This window comes from Prunus persica, chromosome G6, assembly GCF_000346465.2.
Source record: "Prunus persica cultivar Lovell chromosome G6, Prunus_persica_NCBIv2, whole genome shotgun sequence".
Taxonomy (NCBI): domain Eukaryota; kingdom Viridiplantae; phylum Streptophyta; class Magnoliopsida; order Rosales; family Rosaceae; genus Prunus; species Prunus persica.
In genome coordinates, this window is record NC_034014.1 from 10,319,248 (window position 1) to 10,338,595 (window position 19,348).

At 38.9% G+C, this 19,348-nt stretch overlaps 1 pseudogene across 1 annotated transcript; it reads right to left on the reverse strand.

The window, feature by feature from the left end:
* Window positions 6,531-17,513, reverse strand: LOC18774855 (annotated as a pseudogene). The gene is made up of 7 exons (XR_002272031.1): window positions 17,322-17,513; window positions 16,950-17,072; window positions 15,739-15,798; window positions 9,037-9,377; window positions 8,502-8,651; window positions 7,934-8,376; window positions 6,531-7,531 (listed from the first exon to the last, which is right to left on the reverse strand). The product of XR_002272031.1 is annotated as an ankyrin repeat-containing protein NPR4 (transcript).

Here is a 19,348-nt window from a genome sequence, read left to right on the forward strand (position 1 = left end):
GGGAGACGCAGGGCGACGACCAAGGCATCCTACGGGATGTGCAGAATACACCCGGAGTCTCTCAAGGGGGACCCTGGTGCTTGCCAACTTCCTAAAGGGAATCATCCTACGGGATGTGCAGAACACACCCGGAGTCTCTCAAGGGGGACCCTGGTACTCGCCAACTTCCTAAGGGAAATCATCCTACGGGATGTGCAGAACACGCCCGGAGTCTCTTAAGGGGGACTCTGGTGCTTGCCAACTTCCTAAGGGAAATCATCCTATGGGATGTGCAGAACACACCCGGAGTCTCTCAAGGGGGACCCTGGTGCTTGCCAACTTCCTAAGGGAAATCATCCTATGGGATGTGCAGAACACGCCCGGAGTCTCTCAAAGGGGACCCTGGTACTCGCCAATTTCCTAAGGGGAATCATCCTACGGGATATGCAGTGCATGCCCGGAGTCCTTCAAGGGGGGCCCTGGTACTCACAAATCTCTAAAGGAGGACGTGCAATCAAAACATAGGTTGGTTACTCAAGCAGTTTACAAGTCAAATATGCAAGTTGAAGTTGAAAAATGTAACTGAAATTTCCATAACAAACAGACCAACCGGCCAAGTTTATCAAAAAGAAGATGGTCAAATAAGACCAATTATTCTAAACAAAAAAAAAAAAGCAAACTACAAAAGCTGAAAAGAAACAAAAAAGAGTCTTCGTCTACTTGGAGACGCCAGCAGAAGACCTTTAAGCTGCAGCCTCTTCGGCATCCACCTGACTAGCTACGTCTTTAGCAACTCCATCTGCCTGAACCGTGACATCTGCCATCATCTCGTCTACTGCGTCTACCTCTGCTTCATCCTCTCCGGTTACCTGCTCTTCCATTCCCCCTTCCATAGGGGGTGAGTCGGGGCAGAGCATCTCGATGTCTACATCGTCAATCGCATACAAAGAATCAGTCCCATTTGCGCAATGCAGGTAGCCCAACTTGTACGCATCTATGGTGGCTTCAAACTTGGATTCTTTGGCAGACTTATGATAGGCATGAAACCTAGCCAGGAGTTTGTCATAGCTAAGGGAGATGTCCGCATTCTTACGCTCAAGACGAAAGAAGGCATCTTTTCGACTAGCCAAATCAGCAGCGGAGGAGTTGAGCTCAGAATCCTTCTCGGTAAGGGAGCATTTCAGCCCAGATATCATCGCCCTCAAATCAGACGTCTTCTTCTCATAACGGGCCTGCTCGGCGGAAAGCTGGCTGGCCAATTCAGCATTCTTCTTCTCCAACTCGCTGAGCTGGGCAGAAGAGGGGGCAACGGCAGATGAGTTCCGAATAGTCTCAGCAACAAAAATCAGTCCTTTTTGAATCAGATGGAGTGACGCTTCCCTTTGTTTTTCCAAGGAAAGACACGAGAAAGTGCCAAGATCGCCAGCCTGATGGATGTGATCAACCAACTCAGCACAGGACGACGAATTTGATAGGAAGTTCGTCTTGAGCAGATCAGATACACATGCATCCCCTTCAGAGCTAGGCTTGTTCACCTTAGGACCAACTGTCGACATGTAGGAAAAACCTTTAACCCGGGCAGATGACTCTCTCATCTTCTTAGCCTCCGCTAACTTCATCTCCAAAGGAGTCAATAATGCTGGATCATGAGCAGACCTCCCGTTTCGATCTCCATCTTTTGACCGATGCAGACGACTTGAACTTCTAGGAGGAATGTCTGCATCTCTTCGACGCTCGACAGAACTAGGTCGAGCACGAGCCGTTTCACGAAACATATCATGGTTGTCGAGCGTGTCAGCAGGAGGCTCGGGTGGAACACCCCGAATACCGCGCATACCACCAACCTTCGTGCTATCTGCACCCACGAGATGCTTGACCCTGGCAGACGATGAGGGAGCAGACCCCACTTGAGTCTTCTCAGCAGAAGGAAGCCTTGGTTTCTTCCTCGATGGAGACCCATCCTTCGCATGCGAAGAAGTAGCTTCACCTCTTGAAGATTTGGCAACAACTTTTCTCTTTGAGAGAGATTTAGCAGAACATTCTTCTTGTCCGCCAAGCAGATCATCAGGGTCAGGGCCGTTCTGCTTCCACCTTTCGACGTCCTCGACAGGGGGCAAACCACCGTCTTCCTCCCGGTACTCACTCAACAGCCAGCGCCACTCGCGAAACCTTAGAGGGATGTTCAAAGCACGACGGGCCTTAGCCATGTCCGGCCCAAGCTCCAATTGCTTGCTAATGTCACTCACTGCAAGCAGAAGACAGAAGTTAGTCAGCCACACTTCAAGAAATTCAAATGAAAGGAGCGCATCAAAAATTGCAAAGAGACATACCATCGCAATAGGTGATGGGAACAAGTGGGCCATCACCAACGTCGCCTTCCCACCGTCCGCTGACCTCCAACACGTCGTCATGCCAAGCGTGATCCCCTTGACTAAGACTGTTGAACAGCTTGGCCTTGTAGACGCGAACTTGGGCATACTGCTCGAAGTGCCTCACTTCGAAGAAATAAAAGAACTCTCGCACCGTCAGCTCCAACATGAAGAAACGACTCAGATTCTCGAAGCACATGATCGCCCGGTAAGCATTTGGAGTACACTAGCTCGGAGCACACCCCATGGCGCAGAACACCTCCTTGAAAAGCTTTGACAGCGGGAATTTGAAGCCCAAGGAGAAGTAAAAAGGACGGAAGGTGATGATCCTAGCATCAAGATCATTCGCATCCACCAAAGGCTCGTTGTCCTTCCGAGACTTCACGCATAAGCAGCTCGCCACTTTTGGAATTGAGCATCAGTCGCGACGCGATGCAAGTTGGCCACAAACTTCTTGCTATGCACTATGGAGCCTCCCTATAAATACAAAGGGACCTGAGAACTTGGAGCCTTGCTACCATCTCCGGAAGACATGGTTGATCAACAAGTAGCTGCAAAAAGAAAAAAAAATTCTACATGTTAGAATGCAAAAAAAAAAAAAAAAAAAAAAAAGACAGCAGCAGCAACAAAACAAAAAATTTTAAGCTGCTTGGATCAGCCCAGGGAATCGGCCCAGCAGCACGCAACCCAGCAGGAGTCGTCCAGCTAGCATCTCAGCCCAGCACGAATCAGGAGGCCCATCGACTTCATCCAGCGGCGGCCCACCTCGCTCCAGCCCAGCGCTCTTCTTCCTCCTGGCCCGCCCGCTCCGCACGCGCAGCCCGTGCCCAGCGCGAAGGCCCAGCTCAAGCCCACCTCGCTCCAGCCCAGCTCCACTTCTCCCAGCGCTAGCCCAGCACGCATTCAGCTCCAATGCAAGGCCTCATGCCACCTGGTTCAAGCTCCTGGCCCAGCTCCTCCAGACCTCCAGCTCGAGCCCAATAGTGTAGCCACAATCCATGCAAGGCCAGCCCTTGCGCACCTGTTCTACCCTTGCGCACAAAGCTCGCCAGCAGCAGGCACGCCTCTAAGTTGAACCCAAGCTTGCACCTCTTGCTGCCATCTTGGCTCACCAGTGCACACCAACCTGCTGACCTCCCATTCAGCTCCCCACATCGACTAGAAGGCATGATCCAAGCTGCCAAAAATCGGAACAAAGACAAAAAAATATATGACCCAAGTCTAATTACCTTGGGTGTACGATGAAGGCAAGAGCTCAAGAAGAAGGGAAAAATTCTCCAAAGCTTACTCTCTCTCACTAATGAAATCGGAATGGATTTTGGATGTGAAGAATAAATTGGAGGAGCCCTACATTTATAAGGATAAAAATTCCTTAACCTACAAGGAATCGCAAATTCTTTCCAACCTGGGAGTTCATAAAATTGGCAAGTCAAACACCTCCTCTACGCAGGAGCCCAAGTCCACGAAGGAAGCCCAGTTACAGCTGGACAGCCCAACGGATAATTTACATCTCCTACATGCCACCACGCGCCATGCAGAAGCTGGGGGGCATTTGTGGGAACCTAATTAAATCAAACCCTAGGTCAAATAATTCCTACCATTTGGGGATTATTTGACCAAATTGGGAGTCAATCAACCTAATTAGGAGTTACTCAATTTAATTGGGAATTATCCAATTAAATTGAACATTACCTAATTAGGTTGAGATTTGATTTGGTTAATTACCACGATCCCCAATTAAATGAGAAGATACCTAATTGAATCGGGATTTGATTTGATACCTACCACAATTAGGGATTTGATTTACCCTAATTAATCAAATTCCTAATTAATCAAATCAATCCCAAAAAGGGGAGGAATAATTCCTTTCCATCTACAGAATTATTTCTCAGAAACCCTAGCCTCCGAGACTACTATAAAAGCATAGCCATACACAATGGTTGAGGTATGTCAGAATTACTACTAAAATCTCTACAGAAAATTCCTCTCAAACCCTAGCCACCTCTTCTCTTTCTCTCTTTTACGTAAGGCTCCGGCCGCCCGATTTATATTATAAACACATCCCGTACCCTATTTTAGCTATCGTTTCTCTAAAGATCGATTGAACTGATTTAGGCATCGGAGGGCCTTTGGCCAACACCCCCCGGGTGTGGTCTTTTACTCCGATCTGTTTTGCAGGGAGAAAGAGAGGCGGAGAAGACGAAGGAATCTTGGGCGAATATTCTCCCGTGAGATTATTTGCACAAACAGTCGTCAATGAGTAGCATGAAATATCTGTTTCCAGCTATAGACTCTGTCTGCATTGGACCACATAAATCTGTATGTATCAGTTCCAGAGGATTTTCTGCTCTCCAAGCCTGCCCTTTAGGAAACCAGTCCCTATGTTGCTTGCCCAGTTGACATCCCTTACATACACCATTAATTTCTTCCAAAAATGGCAGACCATGAACCATACTTTGATCTCTCAGCTGTTTGAGACTTCTAAGGTTCAAGTGGCCTAACCTCTTATGCCAAATCCAAGTGCATTCAGTCACACTAGCTCTTAATGCAATCTGATCAGATTGCATTAAAGATAAAGGATAACACCTATTATTCTTCATCTTAACCTTGATAATCAACTTGTCAAGTGAGGGGCCATCAAAGATGCAGCACATGCCTCCACCAAACAGCAAATGGTATCCATGTTCATCCATTTGACCAACACTCAACAGATTTTCCTTTAATCCAGGTAGAAACATGACCTCCCTAATGTATTTCTTGCCTGCACTAGTTTCAATTACCAGTGAGCCTATACCTGTAACATCCACCAAATTTCCCGTAGGCATCTGCACCTTTCCATAAACGTTTGTCCTCATATCAACAAGCAAGTCTGCACTTCCAGTCATGTGGTTGCTGCAGCCACTGTCAATATACCAATTTCCATTTGTGTTCACATCAGAAATGACACTATTGGCAAAGAATAGATTTCCAGTCATCTCAGTTTGGTTGACACAATTGGCCTTTTGAGTAGCCTTACCTAGAGTGCATTCCCTAGCCAAATGTCCGAACCTATCACAGTTAAAACATTTAGGCTTCCCCTTATATCTACACTCACCAAAATGAAATTTGGAGCACACCCTGCACTGTGGTTTAGCAGCATCTTGAGTTGTCTGTTGTGGTGAACTAGAGCTGTGATTTGGTGCATAATTATTCTGCTGAGGCTTTCCTTTCGATTCCCATGGTTTTCCCTTGGAGTTCCAATTCTTTTGAGACTTAGAGTGATTCTTGCTTTGTTGCCCTTTTGAACTTACGGAAAAAGAAGCAAATGCCCTTTCAGTGGTATCCACATTATGTAGATCAAACCTCTGTTCTTGGCTTTTCAAAATGGCTACAACTTCCTGCAAGGCCACAGTCTCTAAACTTTTGGTATTTTCAATAACCAGACAAATAGGGTCATATGGCTTACTAAGGCTAATCAAAACTTTCTGAACCAGTCTCTCATTAGTCAGAATCTCACCAAATGTTTTCATTTGATTTATCAAGTCATTTAGCCTAGTCAAATAGCCAGATAAGGTTTCATCATCTCTCATCCTAGCATACTCAAATTCACGCCTCAGATTTTGTAATTTTACAGATCTTACCTGATCACCACCATGGTACTCTCCATACAACAAATCCCAAGCCATTTTTGCTGTTCCAGCATTGGCTATTCGTGGGAAAATCTGATCTGAAACCGCAGTCTGAATAATGCCCAGGGCCTTAGCATCTTGCATATAGACAGCTGCTGTTTTCTCATCAACCTCCTCTTCTGAGCCTCCTTCAGCCTTCTTCTTCGAGTCTGGGGTCGGAATCCCCTTCTCAACCAATTTCCATAACCCGTGCGACTTGAAGATCGTCATCATTCTGATTCCCCAGAATTCGTAATTCTCGCCGGAGAAGATCGGAGTTCGTACTTCAGAACTTCCAGATCCAGCCATCTTTTAGCTCAGATGAAACGGGTCGCAAATCGAAAGCTGACTTTTCGAACGGTCTCTGCAACTTCGCCTGAGCTCAGCCAACCTTGGGTGGAGCTCAATTTCTTACGCCCAGATCTTAATCGATCGAACCAGGCTCTGATACCATGTAAAAGTTTGATAATATTTTGTAATCTTCTTATCAATTTCAGAGATAGAGAGGTGTAAGAGGAATGAAGAGGAGAGAATCTGTAAAACTGCTCTGCTTACTCTCTAAGTCAGAGAGCAAGGATATGTATATTCTGTTTTTTTCTTTCTATTCCATCACACACACACACAGAGTACATGACCGTTAGCCTTAGCTGGATGCACACACATAATATTGCATCTCAACCTTACACCTGTCAATTTCTAAGACAAAGTGAATACACTATGAAATACTAGGCTAATTAACACTCAGCTCAAATTAGCTCAATGCTTATACACTAACATTGTTGATTCAAGCACTCAAAGTACGAAGACTTATTGAATCAATATCACCATTACTAAAGTACTTTATTACAAATTTTTCCTAAATTATCATGCATAGATACACATTATTCTGGGGGTAAGGTTGAACATTGAGGACTTGGCTTTCTATTGGATCATATGTTTTCTTGGCTGAAATATAAGACTCGAATAATATGTTGACAAGAACATATCGCACAAGAGTTGATATTGCAAGAAAACGAACAAGACAACTGGAACAAATGCAAAAATAAATATAAAATCCGAGACGAAACGTAATCCGTAGTGACAAGATAAATAGAAGGCTGTGCTGAAGGCTATCATCATGGATGTCATGGAGATGAAGAGTGATGCGAGTCCTACCATTAACTTCAACGGTAAGGATTTGAGAAAATCATTTTCTGCATACCGCGAGGTGAGGATGTACAAGAACATCAGCATGGAAGTTGAAGAGGAAAAGAGTGCTACTCCATCTGATATGGCAAAGATGAGAAATGCTGTATCTTTTAGGAATTTTGGTGCTCCTGTATTATCAGCTATACCACCTGGTATGCTAAATGCGGCTGAAAACACGACAGTGGTGATAATGGTAGCAACAAGCATGCACGAATTTGCAGTGTTCTTCATCCATGATTCTCCCTTACACAATAACCCCTCATGCTCACTAGTGAATAATTCTCGAGGTGTTTTGCCGTCCTTATTTTTCATATCTATGGACACAGGTTGAACAATCTTTTTCACTTCCTGTCATAGGAAAAATCGATGATGAAAATTGAAGGACATAAAGATTTTACGCGCAAACGATTGAAACTGTTTAAAATAAATGTAGAAGTAATAAGGAGGCCACCAATACATTCTATCAAGAGCTTTCTTTTCATCCCAATCAATTTCATTAGACTTAGATTCAATGTTATTTTATATTGTGCAACGCCTTTTGACAGCTGCTACTATGATAGATAAGAGCTTTTAAGTGTTTGTAATTTAGTCTCCACTTTGTGTTATTGGAAGATATAATGAGTTCGAATCTCATGTACGTACAGTTGTTGAATAAAAAAGAAATGTTTACAAAAAGGGCAATAATGTTTAAAAGAAGACATTTAACACATAATACAATGGTAAAGATTGTAAGCGTACAAGGAGAGGTACCTCAAACCATACTAACTCTCGCTGCATTTGTAGAGCTGCTCCTGACACAAGATTGAGTTGATTTTGCGGTGCTAGTTTTGCAGCAAGATGTAAAATGTTGTTATTCTCATCATCAGTATATGTCACTATGATGTCTTTGATTGAACCCGTCTCATGTACTAAATTGAAGATACTTGCATGACGATACAAGACTGCAACATGGAATATAGTCCGATTTTCGTCATCTGTTTCCCATAGTAAATCAGGATAAGCATTAATAAGGACAGACAGGAACTCATAATTTCCTAATCTCGTCGCGTCAAATAGTACTTCCGAAGGTTCTGTGATGAGGCACATGACATCGTCATCGTTGTGTTTCAAGATTTGATTCCAGAGGCATTCGACTAGTTCTAGGGCTTTAGTTTGCTTTGAGCTTTTGTACGAATCCTCAATGCCTGAGACTACTTAATTTTTATGATGTAAAAAGGTTAATAAACAACAAGACCATGATTTCCAAATAAACAAAAACACACAACTAATTATACTACACATGTTAATATCATATATAATTTTCGAAGAATCAACTCACATGAGTTCATGAGCCTACTGCACATTCCTAAAGTACTTCGGCCACCAAATTCTAAAGGCCTTCGAGCCAAGACATGTAAGGCAGTTTCTGCATTGGAATTACGGGCCATTGCTAGTGTTGTATCATCTTCTAGCATCTTCATGGCCAGATCTGCATAATTTCATAGGGATATAAGAAAGAAAGAATGCAAAGAATTTTGAAATAAACCAGTTGTACAAGTTTATTATTAATTAATTCCTCCACTACTAAGTGCACATAAAAATATAGAAGAGATCTTCTTATAGACTTGATGACTAAAATTCAACAGAATTAAAGGGTACATAACATTTAGGCAAAAAAAATTCCAATTAAATTACTAGAATGGGTGGAACTGGTTCTACTATATCTAAGTCAAATAATCTAAGATATGAGCAAAAGAAAATATAAATTAATTGTTTAATATTTAACAAGCTCCACCATTAATTTGATAAATGCTATTAAAAAAAGAGAGAGAGAGAGAAAATAACACAAGGAAGAAGAATTTTGTGCAACTTACCATAAAGACCAGTATCGATATAACAAAAAAATAGAGCATTCCGGTTCGTTTCATTTAGTGTTGGATACGTTTTAGGGTATAAGTACCACGCCATTTCAGACCGTTCTAGCAAAGCAGCTATAAAGAGCGGTGTCAGTCCTTTACCAGTTACAATTGTTGGCAAGAACTTATTTTTTCTGAACCATAATCTTGGCAATTTCTATGGCTCCAGCTTCAGCGGCAAAAATCAATGCAGTGTTTTCTTTCTTGTTGTGAAGTGCCAAGTGTTCTTCATCCATCATTTTGACCAGTTCCTCCACAAAGTGAATATGCCTTGCACATGCTGCAATGTGAAGAGCAGTCTGCTAAAGGAACAAAATGTTTCGTGTTAATCCTACAGACAAGGACTTACAACCACACAGAGTCCATTTTCAACAAGAATGCTGCTGCTTTTACCTTTGATAACTCAGAGCATTTATCGTATCCAGGGATTAGGATTTGATTACTTTCAAAACTGTTATTAAAAAAAAAGGAATTCTATTTTCCAATATACCGTACTTCCATTCAATTATACCATGCATGCATATATCCTAGTGTTGTTATAGAAGTTCTTTTCATCGAACAGTTGGTCTGCAGTGTAATCACACGTCAAGTTTCACACAGAACTAGCCAGAGTAAGTCATAATAACAACTGAAATACAAATGCATAGATACATATATGAACAAACAATGGTACACATAAGTCCAAGTATGCTTGTCCTGTGTAGGATTTAAAGGAATCAAGTCACATACCGAGCTCAACCACCATCACCACCCAATCAAACCACCACAACCATTAATTAGTGGAACGAGAGAGAGAGAGAGAGAGAGAGAGAGAGAGAGATGGGTGGGTTTATGGGATTCATGCCATGGAAGGAAGGAGGAGTGGGTGCGGCCTGGGAAGGAAAGGAAGAAGAAGAGAGGAAGAAGAGAAGGAAAAAGAAACGGCCTTGGGAAGGAAAGGACGAAGAAAAGAGGAAGAAAGAAAAAGAGAAAAAAGAAACGGCGAAAAAGAGGAGAAAAAAAAAAAGAAAAAAAAAAGAAAAAAAAAAAAAAAAAAAAAAAGGGAGGAAGACGAGACACCAAACACCCAATAATTAATAAAGACAAGACGATATTATATGGCCAGTGGCTTCCCCACTGAGAGCCAAGAGACAAAGAGGGTCGACCAAAGCTTATTATAATTGATTGGAAACTTGTTTGAAGCTTCCTCAGTTTCTAGGAATAGTTCAATAGTAGAAGAAGACAAGCTACCGAAAAGAAATGTGGACCTGGAATAGTTCAAAAGTAGAAGTGATTATGTGAAACAATCAAATTGAGAAATTTTATCATGTATATTCTTTTGTCTTTTCGTTTTTGGTTGTTAGATCTACGTTCAAAATGATTAGTTGTCGTTGGGTATAGTTCATGCGTTGTTGGTTTTAGATGTAGGTCCTTTGACTTTCATTAATTTTTTTATTGTGTCGATTTTAATTTTTGAGGTAAATAAGGAAAACACATTGAAAATCCAAAATACAAAATTTGCATAAACGGTTGAAAAGTTATATGTCAAAAACTGGACAGATGTCGAAACTGAAAAACATAGGAAGTTCATAATTCATCTCTGCCTAAAATGTGATAAACTGGTGCTACCATAGTGATACAGTGGCAATACAGTAGTGATAAAGGGATGATATAAATTGATGTTTATGTTTATTTTGGGTTTCTTGTTTTGATTCATTTCATTTACTTTTCCTTACTCGCTCTTAGTTTATAATTGGATGATTAGCACATTAATTTGTGTCAATTATTAATACAACAATTATACAAATCAAGAATAAGATGAACAACATATCATATCACCAAACATAATCATACCACCAAATATAATCATGCTTTTTTTGAACCCATCACCAAGCATTTTCATATTTATTCATACCATCCTTTAAAAAAAAATATTTTTTTGATACGTATTATTTTTTAAAATTATTTCTTAAAACGTGTTATAGTCTAATTATGATGCAGCTGAGTGTCTCTTTTTGAATGACACATTGTTTCTTTCTCATCTTCTTCTTCGTCTTTTTGAATGAAGTAGACCCATTTGGCTCAGTCCGTTGGGCTTAGTTTGACCCGGCCCAATGGGCTTTCTCAAGCCAAGAGCCCAGCCCATGAGTCGGGCATGGGCTTTGATTTTCTACAAAAACCAAGTCCAGCCCAGCCCGTTATTGTCTCTCTCCTCTTTAAAGCCCAACCCGGCCAAATCCAAACCCATTAAATTTGGGCCGGGTTAACCCAGCCCAGCCCATTGACGAGCCATAATGAAGGCAATTAATTGAATGGTAAAACTGAAAAAAAGAAACAAGCAATGAATTATACAAAATCATTATAGTCAGAAGCAATTTGTTAATTAATACCTTAAAATCAGATTGTTTCTCGTTTTCACCTCAATCCAATGGGTAGTATGGAACAAAGAAAAACAAATTTAGTCAGCCTCCTAAAAAGGGAATGTAATCTTATGTGGCAAAATAGTCAAAATTACTTAAATCAAATAGACAAAATAAGAGCATTACATCCAACTATTTTTATAACTTTTGGATTTATCTCAAATTATCTTCTTTTTTTCAATGTTGGCGATACAAGGATCCGTTGGATTTGGTTAGGTAGATTTGGATTTAGAGGCCCAAATCCAAATCCTTTCCATCGTTTTGGACATATTTTAAATTTGACCCAAATTTTCATAGGCTAAAAAATAGAACATCTAAACTAAGCATTTGAGAGGATTTCAAGCTTTTAATTTTTACATGTGAGAATGTGAGATGAAAAAACAAAAAGGGAATAGAGGGGAAGATATGAAAAAGAAAACCCGGGGATGTGTTTGTTGTTTGTTGTGGGTTTGAGTTAGCATACACTGTATACATAGGGGGCGTGAACGAAAATTGCATTTTCTAACAGAAAGTGTAAAGTATAATAGGCAATTCAGCTTTGATTTATTTATTTTATATTTAGGCTTTTTAGTGGCCATATCCCTACATTTAGACCCAATTTGCATTTAGGTACTCTAATTAATTCACAATATGGCTTATGTAGTTCCTCAATTCTATTTTCGTTAGTAGTGTTAGTCATGCTATCACATTTGTTAAATTTTCTAATAAATTTAGAGGGAGGGTGTCAACTTTAAATCTCTTGAATTAAATTTTAATGAGATGGCATCTTGAGAAAAGAAGTCAAGCATATCCTAACAAAGAATCCGGATCCTAATTAGAAAGCACTAATAATGACGGCACGTAATTAACAAAGCCCAAAATTTGTTACATTGCATTTGGATAAAAACAAACAAAATTCATCTTAAATTTGCTTGGACAATATTTTTTGGTGTAACTAGATGTTTCCAAATACTATCCTAGATTCGTAGTTGTGACTTGTAACCAATAGGCCCAATTGCGCCAACAAAATACTTCCCTTGAATCCAATGGCCAAGAGCTTCGCTTCTTGATCTTACTCCGTCCATCCTTTATAAACCCTCACAACCCCACAATAGAAGACCAATACCACAAGCAACCACCTGTTTCTCTCTTCTTTCCGTCGTCTCAATCTCTAGAAGAAGCATTCTTAAATCTATATTTCATCATTGTATTTGTTTGAGTAGTGTTGTGCTACTGGTGCCATGAAATCATTTGAGCTGAAGGATGAAGCTTCCATTGTCATGATAGACTAGCTGCAAGCAACGTTGCTGAGAAGAAGAAGATAGCTTGGAGAGGTATAGCTGCTCCTTCATATAACTATGAAATTTGAGATGTATATGTTGATCTCTGTAACTATTTCTTCTTGTTAGTAGATTGCCAGGTCAAAGTGATGACCTCCAGTTTTTCCCAATGGTGGGTTTCTGGGTAAACATTATGCTGTATTGTTCTTATTATTATGATTAGTCATACTATACCTGCTGTTGTTGAAATGCTGATGAGTGATTCTCACACACCTATCACTCTAGTTGTTGCTAGCACATGGAATGTCTAGATTAACGGGTCCTTCTGAGTGCCTAGGCTGTCACGTAGTCTTTTTTTAGATTTGCAAGGGGTCTGAGATTTGTGATTGAATGTGTATGTTTGGTTGGTCTGCGTTCTTAGGTCTGTGACTTGGGATTGGCTAGTCACACATTGGTTAGGAATATTTTGTTGTCTCACTATGTGAAAATTGACCTTTAGCTTCAAATAATATCCGTTGCTAAAGGTACCTAAGAACCGAAGTATTGGGAACCGATGCATATATAGTGATACGCTTCAGATATTATCCATCACTAAAGATTATTTACGACTTCGCTATTCACTTAATCGCCGATGCGTAAGTTGTTAATATGTGCCAAAAGAGCGTTCACCTCCAATGCCTAAACCTTTAATAGCATCAGGGAATATATCAGCACTAATGTTAAATACTCATTATAGCATCAATGGTTTTGTTTGTACTGAATCGTGTTCTGACTTACCATTTCATTAAAGATGCTACTGTTGTTGCAAATTATGGTTTACGCATTCGTTTTTTGTGCTTATGCTGAAGTGAAAAGCCAACAAATAGTTTGACTTTCTACAAATATTATTGACCCTTCGGATTATAGGCTTCGGTTCCCACATAGTGCTGATGTTGTTTTTAATTTTTAACTTCAGTTGTTATGGAAAACTGAGGTGATTATACACAATAGACATCGTTGTTACTAATAAAGTGTAAGCAATTTCCACGTTTCACATCATATTTTACTTAGTTTCTGTCTCAAAATATAGAGGCATCTCATCCATTTCATATATATTGCCATTGCAATATCAAAAAACATTCTTATATATGTAAAATTATGAGTTCTTCAAGTAAACCAAAATCCATACATCATCCATACATAAATAAGCAAAATACTACCAAAACAAGGAGAATGTTCAAACTCAAATCCACTCTAGCACATGACATGCCCATTCATCTCGAACCTCGTCCAATTTCATTTGGGTGTAAAATTCCTTCTCTTTCCCACTTCTCACATATTGAAATGAAATGGAAAGACCATATAAGATTAAGGAAAAACTATATAAAATCTTTACCAAGAAGCTATGCACAACTTTAACAAGAAGCTAAAGAAAAACTATATAAAATCTTTAACAAGAAGTAGGCCTCATCATTTGGCCCGCTGGCTCATGGGCCGATGGGGGCCCTCCCGGCCCATCGAAAAAAGCCTGGCCTATTATGGGCTTTGAGATGGCCCAGCCCGCCTTGGGCCGGGCTAGGCTTAGGCTTGGTTGTCTGAAGCCTGACCCGGCCCGATTAAGCCCAAGAAAGCCCGACCCTACCCGCCCACAAAATCCCGGCCTGTTAGGCCCGCATACATATATAATTATGTATAAATAAGAGTTTAGGTTTAGGATTATATCACTTAAATCACATATATAATTTGTTTCATTTCATTTACTTTTATTTACTCATTCCTAGTTTATAATTGGATGATTAACATATTAATTTGTGTCAATTATTAATTCAACAATTATATATATAAATAAGATGAACAACATATCACATCACCAAATATAATCATATCACGAAACATAATCATACCACCAAATATAATCATGCTTTTCTTGAACACATCGCCAAATATTTGCATATTTATTCATACCGTCCTTCAAAAAAATATTTTTTTGATACTTATTACTTTTTAAAATTATTTCTTAAAACGTATTACGATCTAATTATGTAATAACCTCAAAAATAATACTTGGTTTTATTATTTTTGTGGAAAATCTTATAAGTTGTATGACTTTATTGGGTGTTTTATGAATTTAGTTTGATGTGAAAATATTGGAATTAAGTGAGTTTAATCTCAAATTTGGACTAAAATGCCCTTATGATTAAGTTTATGATTTTTTTTTAATGAAGTAGGGCCCCTTTAGGCCCGGCCCGTTGGGCTTAGCCCGGTCCGGCCCGATGGGCTTTCTCAAGCCTTGCTCATGGGTCGAGCTTGGGCTTTGAATTTTTAAAAAAAGCCCGGTCCAACCCGGCCCGATATTTTCTCTCTCTTCTTCAAAGCCCGGCCCATTGACGAGCCCTAACAAGAAGCCATGCACAATCTTTAACAAGAAGCTAAAGAAAAACAAAAATACCATAAAAAAAATACAGGGAATTCAACTTCAATTGTTAGAAGATTTCAGACAACAACTTATTATTTTTTTTGTTTTTTAATAGAAACATTTGTATTGATAATCAAGAGGACAAGCTGTCCTCGACTAAACAATAAGAGCAAACACTACTTAATTAAAAGTAGGAAAATAGAACCAAGAAGAAAACCACTGAAGCTACACCCCTCTAAAATTTGCTAGAAAAAACATCTAAGTAAACTTATCTTCAGACAACAACTACGCTAAGGAAACAGAAACTGTAAGAAAGAAATCATGCACATTCTGCAGTAGATTGACCAAACAGAATGGTATATGAAAATACAACAATAAGGTTTTATATTTAACATTCATCCACACCAAAAAAAAAAGTCACCTCAACACTGGAAACATTGCCAGAGCCGAAAAGAAGCAACATCAAACAAAGGAATCAAAAAAATTTGGTATTTCGGCTGAACCCAATCATCCAATCCATAACAAAGACTAAAAAAAAACTGAAGCTGTATATAATTTGTATAAGTACCTTAGTTCGAAATGCAAGGGATGAATTTGCACAAATTACCTTCGTGTACCGCATCACACAATAACCACACGTCTTTCCATCAGCTTGTTTAGGAGCGCCCTACATTATGCACAAAACACATTCAGCATTTAGTACTTACATTCCCTAAAATTAATCTTACTACATACCGAAAGCATAATCCATGTTGATGATCTACGCAGGCCTTTCCCCTTTTCAGCATTAAATTGTTTTATTCCACTTTAGCACATAAATAACAGAAGATTTCAGGCTGTAATACAAATGAAAAAGTTGATATATTAAGGAAATAATTAAAAAAGAACGACTTACTCGTTTACAATACGTTTTCACACATCATGAGGTTGACGAGCCCCAAGAGGATCCATGATATACACATTGTCTTTCTCTTCGTCAATGATTGTAAGGATCCAGTGACCCATACATATATTAATTGGAAATGTATTAGTAATAGTCATAAATATATATTCTAAAAAACAAACCACTTTACTTACCCAGTATTGTATGGTATCAAAAAGATGCTATCAATACTAACTTGGTTCAAAGCTTTCACAATGTATTGAACCCTCCCTACCTCATCCCGTGACTTCGGATCATGAAAGGTACGACTTGGGTCCATAAATGCAATCATTAGTTTCCATTCTTGGTCTTTTACCAACTTATATAAATAGCTATTAACCATTATCATAGAGTTAGTGAACTGAAACACATGATTAATATCCAAATATAAACATAAAATTATAAAACACAAAGTGACTATTACCTAATGTAAGCGGTTATTATAGCTTGTCCTATTTCATTCATTTGAATGAAGCTAATAACATCTACTTTTAGGACATATATCATCTTTTCTACCCCAAATATGTCCTCATCGATATATGAAGCCAGCGTCTGACCTTGGGACATCAGTTTCTGTGCAAAGCCGTATAAAATCTTGCAAGACTTTGGTACTGTTTCCGGGATAGATTGAAACAATGACTTTGCTAATTTTTCCTTTGTAGTTTTCTTTTTCTTCTCCTATCACATATACCAAAAGGTCACATATATATATTAGGGATAATATGAAATAAAACAAGTTCAAAAGTAAGGTTGTTTACCAGTGTATCGTCTATAAAAACTATAAGATCCTCTGGCCAAGCTACTTGAGACCCAACAACATCCTCAATAGTATTCAACACTCATTTTAGTGGTATCGGTAGTGGAGAAGCTCCATTTATGGCATAATTAACAGAGACTCTTATATTTCCCTCTCCTAAGGGAATATTATGAAGCAGCTGTTGAGGCACATTGATGTCAACAATTGTGCCACTTGCAACAATATTGTCCTTTGAGCTGAAAGCCAATTTGCAATCCTTACCCTAATACACATATAAAAGACATGTAAAAAAAAAAACATTAACAATCAAGCATACCTAGCCTTACTTATATCCTAGCCTTAAACTAAATTAAGCATATGCATATTATAAACTAAATGAAATTTAGAAAGCATACATTCAATTCAGTCTTAATATCAAGTTCAAAATCTGTTTTTTAATTTGCAGTGCCTAAATCTAATACTGCAATATTAATAAGTGCATAATATCAAAGTAAATTCAAATAAACATTACCTTGTTTGCCTCAACTTCAGTTTGCCCCACCACATCATCACAACCATCCTCACAAACTTTTTTACCAGCAGCAACTTCCACAAATTTTGATGGTATGTTTGTTGATGCTTTCTCGGACATGGGAGAAATATTTGGAATATGGGGTGAGGTAGATACATTACAGGGTTGACCGGAAATCGCCACATTCAGCATCTCTATTTGCTTTTCAAGAAGTTCTTGCGCAGCTTAGTGCTTTTTCTGTTGTTCTTCCATCATCTTTTTTGTCTCTTGCAGCAAAAGATCTTGTTCTTTCAAGATTCCCTTTGACACACACTCCCTCTTTTTCCTAGGAACGTTGAAGAACACACTTGGCTTCACAAAGCCTCCCACACCCCTCACCGTTCCAGCATGTTCAGGGGTCCCTAAAGCCATAGCTAGGACATCATTATAACCAGATACGGTTATAAGGCCTTCTTTCTTCTCCTTCAACAATTTTTCCTGATTTAGAAAGATACACACACACACATATATATATATATATATTATGAGAATACCTGTAGGATATCTATATATGCCTGGAGAAGGTTAAACAAGCTAATTCGAATTTTTGCAATAAATAATGATCAACCTTTGAAGCAGGATTGATATGAGTTATCAATCCTGAGATGTGCAAAGCTTAAAATAAAAGAACACGCAGGGAATTATTTTACGTGGTAAAACCCCACCTCTGAGGAAAATCCACGGGACTTCTCAGTCCAACTCAAATCCACTATAGAACGATGATTACAAGAAGTACTCACACACTTATCCTAGACTCATTCTAGATAATGTTTACCGACTTCTTCGTAACTCAACTTCTGTCACGGGATGATCTTCGACACTCCTTATGTTGAACGCAATACTGGCCACGATTGCTTCAAGCTCGCCGGAGGAAAACCACCACCACGGTCTTGGTGCCCTCAATCGTATGAGTCACCGACATGCATATGAATGCAATATGAATGATTAAAGTGTTTGATAAATCACCAAGTAAAACATGGAACACTTGATGATTTATCTCAAATATATGCACAACAGCTTTTGCTTAAGAATTCTATATGCTCAACCCAATATCAAAAACTTACACAACCGAGGAGAGGCATCCTCCTTTTATTCAAGGTTTCCTATGCCTAGTCAGATGGCATCCCACAAGTGCCAAACCCACTTCAATTAAGACTCCTAAACCTGATGCAATATGAACACCTACTAAACCTATTCAACTATGACTATTTGAAGGCATTCAAAATGGGCACAGCATGAAAAACGTACTTATGCAAGGATTGTTATTCAAGATAACAATCTTTATCAAAGAGACCAATTAGGTATCAATATAATATTTTAACTTAAATCAAAATAGAGTTTAACTAGAAAAGTAATCTTAAGAGATAAAGTCTAATCCTATTAAAAATAAGATTAACATAAAAAAACTTGATTGAAAAAAAAACTCAAACTAGGAATCCTATAATGAATGCATGATTATGTCATGATTTACCTGAAATCAAGTTTCTCATATCGGTCAAGTCAAGCCTCGGATGTATGGGGTTGAATGAGTTGTGCCAAAACGTCCAGTAACAACGACGGTTTTTTGTTATGCCGTCGTTTTTAACTAACACAACGCAATATTTGTTTTGCGACGTGGAATCTTTTCATTTAACGTCGTTAGGTTTAATATAACCGACGTGAATTTGAATTTTTAAATTATGAATAGAATTTTTTTTCCCGTGACCTTTCAGTTTATTTTTCAATTACAGTGCGTTATAAATAGAGTTTTTTTTTCCGGAGGAAATTTAAAATGAAGGAAAATAATGTTCTGGAATATGTAAAGTTTCTTTTTTGGATGACAGATTTAAATAAAATAAGAATATAAGAACAACGACTGTTTTTGTATTACTGTCGTCGTTTTTCGTCTTCTTAAGTAAGACTAAGACGACGTAATATATTTGTTGAGCGACGTTGATTTGTTTTTTAAACGTCGTTAGGTATAATATAACCGTCGTTGAAAATTGTCT